General features: G+C 35.3%; 1 long non-coding RNA gene and 1 pseudogene across 1 annotated transcript in view; one reads left to right on the forward strand and one right to left on the reverse strand.

Moving 5' to 3' along the window:
• LOC131394127 (uncharacterized) overlaps positions 1-1,235 on the reverse strand; it is a 61,896-nt gene extending 60,661 nt beyond the window's left edge. Inside the window, exon 1 of the long non-coding RNA XR_009216071.1 lies at positions 1,082-1,235. This is a non-coding gene — a long non-coding RNA (uncharacterized LOC131394127). The remainder of the gene's footprint in view (positions 1-1,081) is intronic.
• Positions 1,236-7,484: 6,249 nt separating this feature from the next.
• On the forward strand, positions 7,485-7,603 carry LOC131394152 (U2 spliceosomal RNA; annotated as a pseudogene).
• Positions 7,604-14,347: the final 6,744 nt, after the last annotated feature.

Consider the following 14,347-nt stretch of genomic DNA (forward strand, 5'->3'; position numbering starts at 1 on the left):
AAGATAAAGTGAGAACAAAATGGTATATTAATACTGAATTCAAATTTTTATTTAAGGTATATATCCCAAAATCAATTGTTGCCATAGGATATCACATCTTAACACAGATATGTATTTTTCACAGAACGAAATCACTCATAAAAATGTTCAATGTACCAAATGTAAATACGGTGCTTTTTTATTCTTTAGTAAATATAAAAATCATGTGTACACTTATAATAAAATTAGTCTTTACTTTTACCGTAGAATTAGGAATTGTAGCTCTCTTTAGAAGTCTAGGTTGTCTCCAGGCATAAAAATGGAAATACTGATACTATGACAACACAGCCCGAATTTTCTGCTTTACAGACGCCAGATTTATTTTTAAATGGTGTGAATCAAATCTGTGCTAAGAGGCCAACTTTAAAATATAACAGAAAAATTGGCAAAGGAAGGATTTTGCTGGTTTGGCTGAAGTGAAGCGCTCTATAGCATTTCATTCTAGTGGATCGTCTGACTGTGAAAATCTTTCCAATCGTAATTCTTTTTGGCTTGCCAAAAGGGGATTGTGAGCTAAAGTCAGTGTTGCAGGAAATGTCATCTGTCCTTTGAAAGAAAATAATAAATCTAAATGGCTGTGTTCATCATATTTAAAAGGAAAAAAATGTTGATCTACCTTGGAGTCTTCTCTCCTTCCTTGACAAAGCAGGTAAATAAATAAAGCAGAATTGCATTGTAACTTTTTGTTTTAATCCTTGCTCATCTCTAAACAGAGAAAAAGAAGTCTCTTTTCAATATGTATTCATAAAAGGAGAAAAATGAGAACAGAGATAGAGAAAGAGAAGTGAGATGAATAATGTAACATGACCCTGGAAGTAGAATTCTTCAAGTCAGATATTAAATTAAGAAAGATATATTTCAATTAGGTTTTGTTCCTTTCACACATACCACGGTATAAATTCAAGAATAAGAAGTAGACAAAATCAGAATCTGGAGACTGATTCCTCAAAGATTTGAAGTATTTGTATATAATATTTTAAGCAAATAAAGACAAACCTAAAGAACAAACAGAATAGAGCTTGAAATTATCTGTATTTTTTACCTTGATGTTTTTTTCCAGGGGTTTTGCAATAAACGTTGCCTATGATGAGTATTTCTCACTTCAGAGAAAGAAAGTGGTGTTTCTGGTTATCATGCAGACATCATGCACAGGATGATGCAATTTCTTCTTGTAAAAGGTAATGAGTAATGTTACCTTTTATATATGAATCTGAAAATGTAGAAGAGCAATTTAGTGATTGACACTACTACCATGAACTCTATTTGCTGTTATTGTTGTTTTTCAGTGTTAATGTGGTGACAAATTTAGAAAGGGCCATAGACTTTAAAGATGGAAGATAATGGATTATGATATTTGCTCTCTAATGTTGCAATGATGCTATTTATGTAGTCAAAGAAGGTAATAAGCCAATTATAAAGAATTGTGGAATATTTATAGAGTGTTAATTCTTTGTGCGTTTCCTGGTATGGTTTCGTATAGCATAAACAACTTTTTAAATGTGGTTTTTAAATCAAGAAATATTGCATTGTTCAGTGTATTTTTATTTATTGGTTTTTAACTGAATAAAATAAACAGAATCAAATACAACTGTGGAAATTTACCTTTGAATAATGCACAAAAGGGAAATAAACATTCTTTTTTTTTACCAAGCCAATATCATGACCCAAATAAATACCAATATTTGAGTGTGGTGGTGACACAGCCTTATAGTCTTGTTCTGTTCCTTCTCTGGCACTGAGGATTAGAATATTTTATTTATGATTATATTGTTAACCATATTGAAATAAACCAAAAAAGAGTTATCAGGTTAGGGGGAAGTTAACATTTTAAGTTCCGATTTTTGAATCAAAGTAAAACAGATAGCTAGATAGACAAAACTCTTAGGGAAAATTTGCAGGAATTCACATAGTTGCTATATCTTTATTTCTTCCTTGACTCGGATTTCCAGATATAGAGAGCAAAGTTTATTTTATTTTTTTTACTTTTAATGTTTTACTATTCAACCTTATCATCATTGAGTACTTGGTATTATCTATTTAAATTTTGTTATTAGCAGTGATTCTGAGTCAGTTTCTCACCTCTCTATCATCTCCTCTGAATTGTTACTGACATCAAAAGGATTCTTTCCTTTGTAGGAACACTAGTAGCTAGAGAGAGGCAAATCTTTTCTGGACCGGATACATTTCCCAGGGTTTTTCAACACTTTTGCATATAACCTACTCCACTGCTCACAGCACCCAGTGAGAACCCAATAAATGTTGTTGACTGACTGTTTCCTATCTAGTTCGAAAATGGGGGAAAGATTAAATATGCTTTTGGTAATTTCCCAGCTTCAATATTTTAACTTCTCAAAGGAGCTAAAAGTAGTTTAAAATGGTGTAAGCCATTTCAATCATGTTACCAAAAGAGTCTGAGAACAATAAACTTATTTATGGATAGGGCAAAAAGTAAGAAAAATGGCACTACTTTACAGTCAAATTGCCTGGTGTTTCTCTCTCAACACTTTGACCCAAGTTTAAGGCATTAAATCTAATTTTAAAATGTGATTACATGTGGAAAGCACCAAGTGTAATCATGTGTAACAACGGTAGAGGTTAGATTAAAGGATAGACCGTTTTTTGGTCAAAACATGAAAGTTAATTGTAAAATATACATGAATAAAAAAGAAATATAAAATGGGAAAGTTTTGAAATAGGACCTTTTGAAGTCAATACATTACTTTTGTGTTCTCTTCAACAAATGCAATCATTTTTGAAACTCCTTGAGTATTATTCAGGTGATTAAAAAAGATGCTTTCTCAACAATTGTAAAATACCAGGCCTTGGCTATGCTTCTTGAAAATGATGGTATTGGTAAATAGAAAAGGAAAAGAAGGCAGCTCATGTAACTATTGATCCTGTATTTAAATATTGTATTCTATTTTTTCCTATAAGTTAATATTTTCTTTCTCTATTCACATTTAAAACTGCAAATACTCAGGAAATGTGTTTATATTATATTTTACAAGTTTGATTTACCCCTATCTTCAGAACTTAAAAGATCCTCTATAATTCCTAATGATTTTCATACTTCTAATTACAATTTGCTTTAATATGACTGAAACATATAGATTGTATTTATTTATACTACTTGTTTACAAGTTATTTGCAATAAATTGATCATTTAAATTCAGATCTAAATGGTCAAATTAATGAAGGTTCAGACACATTTTGCATGACGTATTTAGCTATAGCACCAGTAGGATGTGCTACAGCCGACAAAATATATATATGCATGACAAAATATGGAGGAATGACACCTCCATGTGATATGATTTCTGTCATTCTCCTTGTTTGAAACAATCTAAAAGTACATGGCTTTACCAAAATGAGGTGAAAAGTTGCTTTAAAAATGAAAGATTGCATTAAATCAGTAATTTGGCGTTACACTTGAGAAGAATAAACAAAAGAATTCTTTTTAATTCAATGAAATTGATTCGCGTACGCAGACACAGCGAAGATCTGTTTGCTAACGAGTTACTAATCTTTACCCATGGAGAGCTACTAACATTTCTGTTGATTGATCAGTGGATTATAGACGTTTTGAGTTACTTTCTTTTAATTCTCTCCATTCTTTTGCCCCTTTTCCTCTTGATTCCCTCCAATTCACTTTCCATCCATCCTCTGGAGGCTAGTAAAGTAAAATCCTATCTGCAGACTGAAATAACATTCTGAGAACTGGATGCCCATCCATAATTCAATTTCTGACACTGGTTGCCAGAAATATTTTCTTCAGCAACTGAAATTAACCTTCCAACAATAACAGAAATTGCTAAATATTTCATTGCATTTGTAGAACTATGTTTGCAGTTCTTTGAAGCCATGAATTAGCATTACGCCTTCTAAGGAAATGAAATTGTTTACCCCCACTATCAATTGCCAGTTTCAATCAGCTTGGCCACCTATTTCCACAACAAATCTTCCTGTTGACACCTAGACTGCCTTGTATGGTTGCATTGGCATCACCTGGGAGTTTGTTAGAAAGTCAGAATCAGAACCTGCGTTTTAGTAAGATCCATAGGTAATTCAAGTGCTAATGGAAGATAGAGAAGCACTGATCTAGATGCATCCACCATCTTAAATAATAAAGCAGTGTTCTTCCCAATCCTTAGCTCTCTTTCTAGTGGTCGTAAAGCACTTGTCTGGCCTTGTGTGAACGATTTATTGGCTGAATGACCACTTTCACATCTTTTCAGTTTCTTTTCCCTGCTCAAACCCCTCCCTTATCTGGGTAAGGCAAAGAGGTACAGTTACATACCCCCATAACCACAGAGAGACACTCACCTCAGTACCACATGCCTACCGCAAGTGTACCACACTCACAAGACTGAAAATTTTTAAGAATTCTTTCAAGATCTAAACAACAAAAAAATAGATTTTATCTCTCTCCCCATTTTAATCCTCATCATTTTGCACAGAACTAAATACTTGAAATTCACTAGTAAACATTTTTAATATGAAATGTTTCTGAAAATATTACAACAATTTAACCATTGTCTTTATGTCATCCTTGTGAGAGAGATCATTAGCTTTATCCTAGTTTACAGATGTGGAGTGGACTATAAAGGGATTTTGAAGGTATTATAAATTAGCTTTTCCAAACTGGAATTATTTTCCTGTCCTAAAGTCTGCAGGAATTATAAAACTCAAGGAAAAGAATCATTGGGAGCTTGGGAAGCTCTGACAAGCAATTAAGTAGAGAATGACTTAGTATAAGGTTCAGTTCCTGGACAGATTCACTGCTGACTCTGATGAAAGAAAAAAAAAAATATATTGCCAAGATGAAAATGCTGCTTCTATTTTATATAAATGCCTTTCACTCAAACTTAAACATAAAAACTAGCAATATCCAGAATGATTGAAATTATATAATCAGTGCTAAGTGGATTTTAAAATATGGAAAATTTCCCTAACTTTCTTAGCTTTAACTGAAAATACTTTGAACATGTTGAGGATTTTCATATGTGTCTATTACTACACGATATGTTTCTGACTCTGATTGCATTCAATATTCCATCTGGTTAAAACTATGTTTACTCATTTCTCCTCTAACTATATAACCTTCTGGAAACTTTACTCACATCTCCTCTTAGGAGCCTTTAAAATTCTCTGAATCTATCTCAGAGATATGTGCCCTGGGAAGTTAATTGCAACAAACCTTGAAGTAATCTAAATGTCTATCAATATGGAAGCGGTTAAATTTAAAAAATCATATGCTCATGTAATAGAATATTTTGCAATGGGATAAAAAGGGATGTAGAATTTGGTTGCTGATTTGAAAAGTCAAGATATGTTGTTAACTTTTAAAACAAATGGGAAAGTTGCAAAACAAAGTCTGTAATAATTTTATTTATGTTAAAACTCCATATACCCATAGACAGAGAAACATAAAGACAAATAGATTTGATAGCTATAGATAAATTAAAAGATAGATAGATAGGTGCATCGATAGGTAAGAAGGTAGGTAGGTAGGTAGATAGACAGATAGATAGGGAAATAGAGATGAAGGTATGTTTGGAATTTTTAAGAAGGAATCAGTAGACACTGATAACAAATGTTATTTCTGGGAAGTTCAAATGAAATATGACAAATGAGACTTTTATTTTCCTCTAAACACCTTTACATAGTGTCTGAATGTTTTCATGAATGTATATTACACTTTTTTAAACTTATGTGTTTCTATAGCATTTTCTTTGCATCCCAAATATTCTATCTCATTTCTTAGATATTTGTATTTATTCAATCATTTATTCTTCAACTTAGACATATTACCTGTATGTACTCATTGCTCTTTGTCTGAAATAGCTTCCTACTTTGATTCTGCATTTCTTCTCTTTTTTGAACTGTAAAGTTTACCTCTCCCAGGAAAGAAACTGATTAAATAAATTTGGGCAATCATTCTCATCTCCTGAGCATAGCTTAAAGCATTCTCCCTGTTAAGCCACATAACAATTAACTGCATTTTTAACTTAGATATTTAAATTAAATGATTCCAACATGAGACACATAACTTGAAATAAAGATGGTTTCTCTAACAACCATGAATGCATGTTAAATATTCAACAATTAGAAGAACTGTCTGGAAGAATCATATTATAGGAAAGAACAGAACTAATTAGGAATGTAAATATAATTTACAATGCATTCTCTCAAGAGAATTGATCCTACACTCAACCAATTATTAACAGAGCATACAACAAAATGAATTTGTACTCCATCTTCCCAGATGCTTCTGGACTGTCATTCAACTTCTAAAGTCTTACTCTTTCAATTAAATCAGTCTTTACTAATTTGCAGAGGACTGGCAAATTCCCTGCAACTTGTACTCCTCACTAGAAATTCTCTCTTTAGTAACCACCTCATTACAGGCATGTCACACCAACTCCAACCCCTCCGCCATGTTTATAGCTTTAATAGAGTTGCCTGCTTCAATGTTATCTGTCTCATACTGTAATTGCTTCACTTCAATTCCACTTGTTTAGCATCCACCATTGTTTCACATGGAAGTGGGCACTTAATAAATGCTGCCAAGCGTGTAAAGGGAATGAGAGCAGTTAAATGAGCAGCTGAACTCTATTTATTCAACAAGTGCTTGTGCATATTTACTTGTACATTTTGTGATATGTTAATGGGAGGCTTTAAAATGATTCCATTTACTCATCATTACAATGAGGCCATTGAACTGGATGATCTCTAAGGTGAATTGTGGGTCTACTACTCTATGATTCTAAATGTAAATTTCTAAATGAGAGACAAAGTTTCTTTCCTTGATTTAACCTTATGGATGGGGAAACACAATATTTATATGTAAAAATATTAAAAATATTTAAGTATTACAGAGAAGTGCTAATGGAATCTAAAGTAATTTGAAGGAGCTGAGCAAAGAATGCTTTTTAGACAAGGTAAATCATTAGCTGTTTTTGCAGGATGTGATGAATGAAAATTAGAGTAAATTTGAATAAATTCCAATTTGAGATTGGAAGAGTACTAGAATGTTTATTCTTGTCCCTTCCGTACTCAGAAATGAAACCACTTACAGGTGGAATGAGAAAGTAGAATAATTTTGACTTATAATCAATGATAGAAGCAGCAACAGTCTCCAAAATATAAGGATAGAGTAGTGACTCTATGAACACTGAGAAATGCAATAATGTGTCTGGTGCATGGAAAAAGATTGGAATTTCAGAGGAGAAAGAGCTGAGGAGAAAAAGGTGGTGATAAGGAAGAAAAGAGAGGAGGTCTGTATGAAGACTAGAAAATGTCCAGGGGAACGTTTAAGCATCTAAACTTGAAAGCTCTTTGGTTGTACATGGTGCTGGTAGGCAAGAGATTTTAAAAAGAGGAACATTAATTGCCCCCCTCCCCAACTCAACTCTGTATAATTGAGATTTATAAAAAATAAATTGATCACTTCTCGGCCTTTTGGCTAAGATCAAGTGTAGTATAAAAGATAAATTGAGTTGAGTTGCTTGGAATTCTTTGTCTTTTTTTTGCATATACTTAGTAAGGAGCTAGACATGGATATTGGAAATGGTAGCCAGGGAACTAATTAGCTCAGCATGGTTAATCAAGACCCTCAACTAGTCAAAAGGAGGAGGGTAAGGAAAGAGTGCAATCTGATTTCCACTCCAAGAGCATCCTAGGGCAGCCCTACGTGGGGCTAACTCCAGGAACAGAAACAGATCCAGTGAAGTAGTAAACTTCATTTTTAAAAATCTCTCACATCTTTCAAAAAAACACTAAATTTGTTGACCCATTTCCAAGACTTTTTTCCAATCATTGTTCTTAAAGCTTTAGCAGCTGACACAAACTAATGAAATATGCTCAATTCAGTATAATCCTACTCCATATTACCGCTAACTTAAAACGTGAGTGAGCTAGACTCTCTTCTCTATATTGGATTATTTTCTCTGCCTATCCAGAAGTCAACTCAGAATCAAAGATGCAAAAAGTGAAGTTTTTAACTGAATTCAGTTTTGTTTTGTGATAAACCTGCTCGAGATTTATCCTCTAGCTTCTTTGGTTCACGTGTCTGCTTGGAGAAATGGTTTTTAAGGAGTGCATCTGGCCAAGTTACTGAATATAATTAGTACACTAGAAATGTGATATAGCTGATATTATCTATTAGCTTAGTAGTTTTCTAAAGGTCATGGTACAGAGCAATTAAAGTTCATGGAAAATTATGAACAGGGCTAGAGTGTGGCTAGAGTTAGAGGATATGGTTTGGACCTCGAAAAAACTTATGATATTAGTGAAATAGTGAATTCTGAGGTTTGTTATCATGGTCCCACAATAGAATTAGAAAGAAACATACAGATTCTCTAGTTCAACCCTTGGATTATTATGACAGATGTGGACACAGCTGGATTGTTCTGTGAGTGAAAATGCATCCCCTTAACATTGATCTTATAATTACACTTGATGTATCTGTCCTGCCAAATGAATAGGAGTTATTATGGCAGAAAACCAGAATATTCCTTCTAAATAACCACAATGGGCATAATTTTCCATGTCTACTAATCTAGCAGGCATGGGATATTGTTCTGGACTAAGTTAAGACTTTGGTGATTCATTTTTTTATCTCTGCATTTCTCGTGGAAACTCATACAGCAAGCGTGATTTGAAAATGTTTCTTTCAGCTGTGTAATTTAATCAACCTGGACTCTTCAGCGTCGCAAGACCTTAAGAACAGGTTGATGTAATTCCCTCCTGGTCAAGCTTTTAAGTTGAAAAACTACTCGATGGAGTCCATTTGTCGCTGTTCTTTGTCCCTTAATTGTAACAGACTTAGATGAAGTTGGTTTGGCAGATTTAAAACTACTACAAGGCCAGAGTACTGTGGTGTTTTTTGCTGAATAAAATCTGAGAATATACTTCCTAAGATTCTAATAGAGAGATGCGGGTGTGTAGGCATTTGTGTGTGTGTAGAATGAATATATATGTCATTTATGTGTATATGTATACAGACACATTTTCCTTTAGGCTAACACTAGGTGACAAAATTTCAGCATTTTTAAATTTTACCTATGATTAAGTAACAATTTTGAGTTGTCAAAGTAAAATACTATTGTATTTTATGAATTTATTCCTCTTCTTATCTTAAATATTAAATCTGAATATCTGATCTTCAAACTGCCTACAGTTTCACAAATGCTTTAAAACATGTTCACATTCCTACCCACATACATCATGATTTTATAAAATATTTCTATTGAAATCCTCAATCATTCTTTCAGTCATTCATCCAACGGTATTACTCTGTGCTGAACACTGGTCTAGACTCTGAGGATTCAGCAGTGGAACAAAGCAGACATTTTATTCAGACACTAAACACCATAACACAACATAAATGAGTAAAATATATTTACTATTAGAAGGTGAGGGGCTGGCCCCGTGGCATAGTGGTTAAGTGCGTGTGCTCTGCTGCTGGCAGCCCAGGTTCAGATCCCAGGCGCGTACCGACGCACCGCTTGTCAGGCCGTGCTGTGTGGCATCCCATATAAAGTGGAGGAAGAAGGGCACAGGTATTAGCTCAGGGCCAGTTTTCCTCAGCAAAAAGACGAGGATTGGCATGGATGTTAGCTCAGGGCTGAGCTTCCTTACAAAAAAAAAAAAATAAGTGAAAAAAAAAAAGGTGATATGTACTACAGAGAAAAGTATAATAAGTGGGAAAGAGAGACAGAAAATGCTGGAATTTATAGTATTAAGTAGAATAGTCAACCAAAGGTCTCAATGAAAGAGTAACATCCGGACACACACAAAAATGAATGTAGTGAGGGAGTAGACATCCGGGAGCAGACAAGTGGGTCCCAGGAGTGGGAACAGCAAGTGCGGAAACTCTGGGGCAGGAGCGTGCCCGATGTGCTCAGAAAGAGCAAGGAGGTTGGTGGCTAGAACAGGGGGAGGGAGGGACAGAAGGAAATGAAGTCAGGAAGGTGAGGAGATGGAGGAGCAAATCCCTTAAGGCCTTGATTGTCCTAAGGGACTTTGGTTTGTATCCTTGGTAAGTCAGGAAGCCACTGGAAGGTCAGAGCAGAGCAGTGATATGGTCTGACTTACGTTTTAGTAGAATTACTCTACTACGCTGTGAATAGACTGTTGGTGGACAAGGGTGGAAGTAGGAGAGACCGGTTAGGACACCAATGAATGTCATAATGTGCATATTTTTAGGAAGGAAGGAAAGAAGGAAGGATAGAAGGGAGGGAGGGAGGGAGGAAAGAAGAATAAAAATTAAAGAACCCTCAGATCCTTAAAGATAAGTATGATGTGAAAATATTGTCATAAAAACTTTGAACGTTTTGATCATTTAGATTCGTAAATTAGTACTGACACTAGACAGAGAAGTTGAAGATTACTCTCTTTAGGGAAAGAATAATAGCAAAGTAATCAAGGTTGAGAAATCTAGGTAACCCATTAAATGGATCCCTAAAGTGCAGATTTTTTTAAAGAATGAATAAACAAATGGGACAATAGTAAACCATACCATAATGGTTAAAAGCTTAGGCTTTATGGTCAGAGGGATATGAATTTTAATCCGCAGCACTTGCCTAATACCTGTGAAATTCATGATAAGTTACTTTACATTTTTGAGCCTCAGTTTCCTCATCTGCTAATGTTGATAACACTAGCATCAATTCATAGAGTTGTTTACATAGAGTAAATAAAGTAACTGATTAAAAACACAGAGCACAGTACCTATTCGGTTTTGAGGCCTTGATAATAACTAGTAGTTCTCAGTGACAACTCAGTTTGCTATGAAATATACCAATTATTTAAAGGCAAATGAAACTTTATTTTGGGGAATTACACAGGATCGAGATACTTCGTCTATATTACATGTGCTTGAAACAAGCAACTGGCTTCGAGATTCAGTAAGAACAGGAGTGCTGACAAAGCTGGGGAGAAATAAGCTTATTTAATCAATCTCCACTTAACTAACTCAACGATTAACTGCTGTCCTCCATTTCCTCTGTTAAACATTCTGCCATAGCACACTGAAACCGTGTGGCTGGTGGGCTACGCTCCACCATCAAGGTGCAACTCTGCTCCCATTTGTTGAGTACTAAGCGTAGCAAGTGTTACTCGTATTTTTTCTTAACCCTGCTTGTGCCAGGTCTACTTATTTAGTTACGTGTTTTATATAGTTACATGTTTTAATTAGTTAATAAATAAAGTGATGAAATATGAGTGCAAAATGGAAGAATTGTTATTTCTAGAAAAACTAATAAAAGTTTGTTTGAAAGCTTATCAATATACACCATTAAGATATGCTACTGATTGCATGTGGGCAGGACAACTGAAACAGACTGGTGTGGAAGAGGAAGTTCAGTAGGATTCTGCACTCACGTTGCTGCATGGCTGTCATTAAGTTCGAATTCTTTCTAAAGAAACCAGAATTCTAAAATTGTAAAGATGCATTGTGTGTGTGATTTATGGGGAAAAAGAAAAACAAAAGATGTGTGTTACTGCCAAAACCAAACTGAAGGCAGCTTCTGATGCGTTATCCAAAAGCAGGGTGTTTAAATAGTTGCCAAATTTTATGCTGTCATAAGTGATGATTTAAGAAGAAATAGCTGTGTAGATGAGTTTTTCATTAGTTTTAAATTTTGGAATATAAAGTGTTTTCCCCTAATTTTCAAGAGAAGCATTTTTATATTAAAAAAATTTGATAGGGCCCAGTTAAATATGATTTGATTTCTTTTTTTTTTGTGAGGAGCTCAGCCCTGTGCTGACATCTGCCAATCCTCCTGTTTTTCTGCTGAGGAAGATTGATCCTGGGCTAACATCCGTGCCCATCTTCCTCCACTTTATATGGGACGCCGCCACAGCATGGCTTGCCAAGCAAGTGCGTTGGTGTGCACCCGGGATCCGAACCGGCAAACCCTGGGCTGCTGCAGCAGAGCACGCTCACTTAACCGCTTGCACCACCAGGCCGGCCCCATGATTTGATTTTTTAACTATGCCAGTTCTATTTTCTAAGTTCTTTTATGAGCTTGCCTAAAATTCTGACCCATTTTTCAGGTGGTGGAAAACCCCTTTGATAGTACTGTCGGAGGAGGTCAGATGCATTACACTGCGCAGGTGTAATGCGCAAACGTTGCTCTAGTCAAACCAGTTTATCTGCCACAGGGCAGGGTTAGCCATCTTGGATGTACTGGCTGTTGCTAGAGCATCTTTCTTTGAAATAAATGCCACAGATATACATTTATATAGCATATTCTTGAAAGTATTGTGTTTATGAATTTCAGTTTAAATGGTGTTCAGTGCCCCTCTCCCCAAACATGCACAAAAACTGGTTCTACAAATGTTTCCCTGAAGTACCTGGCGCTTTGCTTTCTTGGTTTTTTCTTTTTTCTTGTAGTATTACATGAAATTTCAAATGCAGTCCTATTTGATATCTGAAGTAATTATTTAGTAAGCATATTTGTAAAAGTTAAGGCTAGAGTTAAAACAACCAATGTGTTTTACAGTGATTTCTAAAGGACTATATATAGCTAATAGGGTTTTGTTTTCAAAGAATTAAGAGAGATTAAATATATCTTCATAAATTAAAAAAAAAAATTGGATTCCCAACCTGTGAACTTATTTTCAAAAATGAGTCTGGCCTCCTATCAAAAATTACCAATTAAATAGATGGATAAAATATTAAGGTATGTAAGTATCGTATTTTATGACTCCCATTTACTAGCTTTTTCAAATATCCAGTTGGCAAGAAGATTTAATTGAACCAGGTAGGAGGACATAGGCTTCTTTTACTTTTATTGGGGCCCTTCCAGGTCTCTCTCTGCGTTTAAATGACCACAGAGAAGCGAAACTGGCAAGCTGTTCAACACCAGAAGCGTTTACTTCTAGACCCTCACTGTGCAGACATCCCGTAGTAACCACTCAAGATAACTCTCCATTTCTTGGCTTAAGGGCTGTGGCTCAGGATAAAAGGGCAGGTAAAAATGGGATGAGAGAGGCATTTTTCTAAGAGAGGCAATGTCTCTTGTTCTAAGGGAGAGGCTGGGACGTGTGTTTCCCCCTTCTTTCCAGGAAAGTTGCTCATATAACAAAAGATACGAAAACTACTAAGACATCTAGGCAGAGAATAAAATTACGATAGCATTTAACTATATAACAGCTGATGATTTTGTAAGCTCTAGTGTAAGTATGCAAGTTATCGTTTGCCAAGTCTCTCAGGATAAATAGAAAAGAATATGTTTTACTCATGTTAATAATATCAGATAAACTGTTTAAGGAGAGGAAGCTTATTAAATATAGTCCTTATATTCACCAGGCTCCTATATAGTGATGGTGCTCAGGGCAAGCTGCCCCAGGAAGCACCACTCTGGTTTGCGGATTATTTCGAGCTGAAGACAATAAGGACATTTGACCTCCCCCACTAACTGCCTAAAGAATCTGACATGGTAGCTCATTCCTGGAACAGATCTTCTATCATGATGGCTATAAAGATAATGTAAAATAGATGTTACAATGAGAGGGGCACCAAGCCCCTTTTATCAAAAAACTCTATCTCTCCCTGACCAAATGATCAATAGATGACCCTGAAAAGAATTGTCCTTCTGCCCTCTGAAGTCCCAGGCCACTACCCACCCCCAACACGTTCCTTCGCCTTTAGCTGCAATACTTAAGCAAGCAGCTTAGACAGAGGGACGAGTTGCTCATTTCTGAGTTTCTCCCATGTATACATGTTATTAAACTTGGTATTATTTTCTCCTGCTAACCTGTCTTGTTGATTATTTGGCCAGCCAGAAGAACCTTAAGGGAAAGGGCAGAGGGAGATTCTCCCTCTTCCCCCGACAATAGCTATCAATGAAAACTTGCGCTAATTAATGATTAAATGAGTCACTTCATCCAGTTTTATTTAATTTGGGCCCTCCACACACATACCCCAAACTGAACTGAAGCAGGGGAGAAATTTTGTGAAAGGACTCATCTACCGATTTTCCAACAGATTGTGGAGGAAACTTTCTTTGAAAAAATTTGCGTAAGTTTTTGAGGCTGTGTAATTACCATACTGTTTGAAGAGACTATTGTATTTCACAGCACAAGCTTAGATGTGAAATATTTGGGAGTTTTGATTGCATATATGGAAAGGAGTGAAAATAAAATATTCAACAGGGCCATTCTGCAAATAACATGGACACTTGAATGTATTAGATTATATTCTTGGTCATGTGGACCAAAACATTCCTTTTCTTTAATCTGCTTTCTGTAATGCTATTATATTTCTGTCAGCATTACCTTAATCCTTGTCATTTCAGAT

The sequence above is a fragment of the Diceros bicornis genome, chromosome 29 (genome assembly GCF_020826845.1).
Source record: "Diceros bicornis minor isolate mBicDic1 chromosome 29, mDicBic1.mat.cur, whole genome shotgun sequence".
Classification (NCBI taxonomy): domain Eukaryota; kingdom Metazoa; phylum Chordata; class Mammalia; order Perissodactyla; family Rhinocerotidae; genus Diceros; species Diceros bicornis.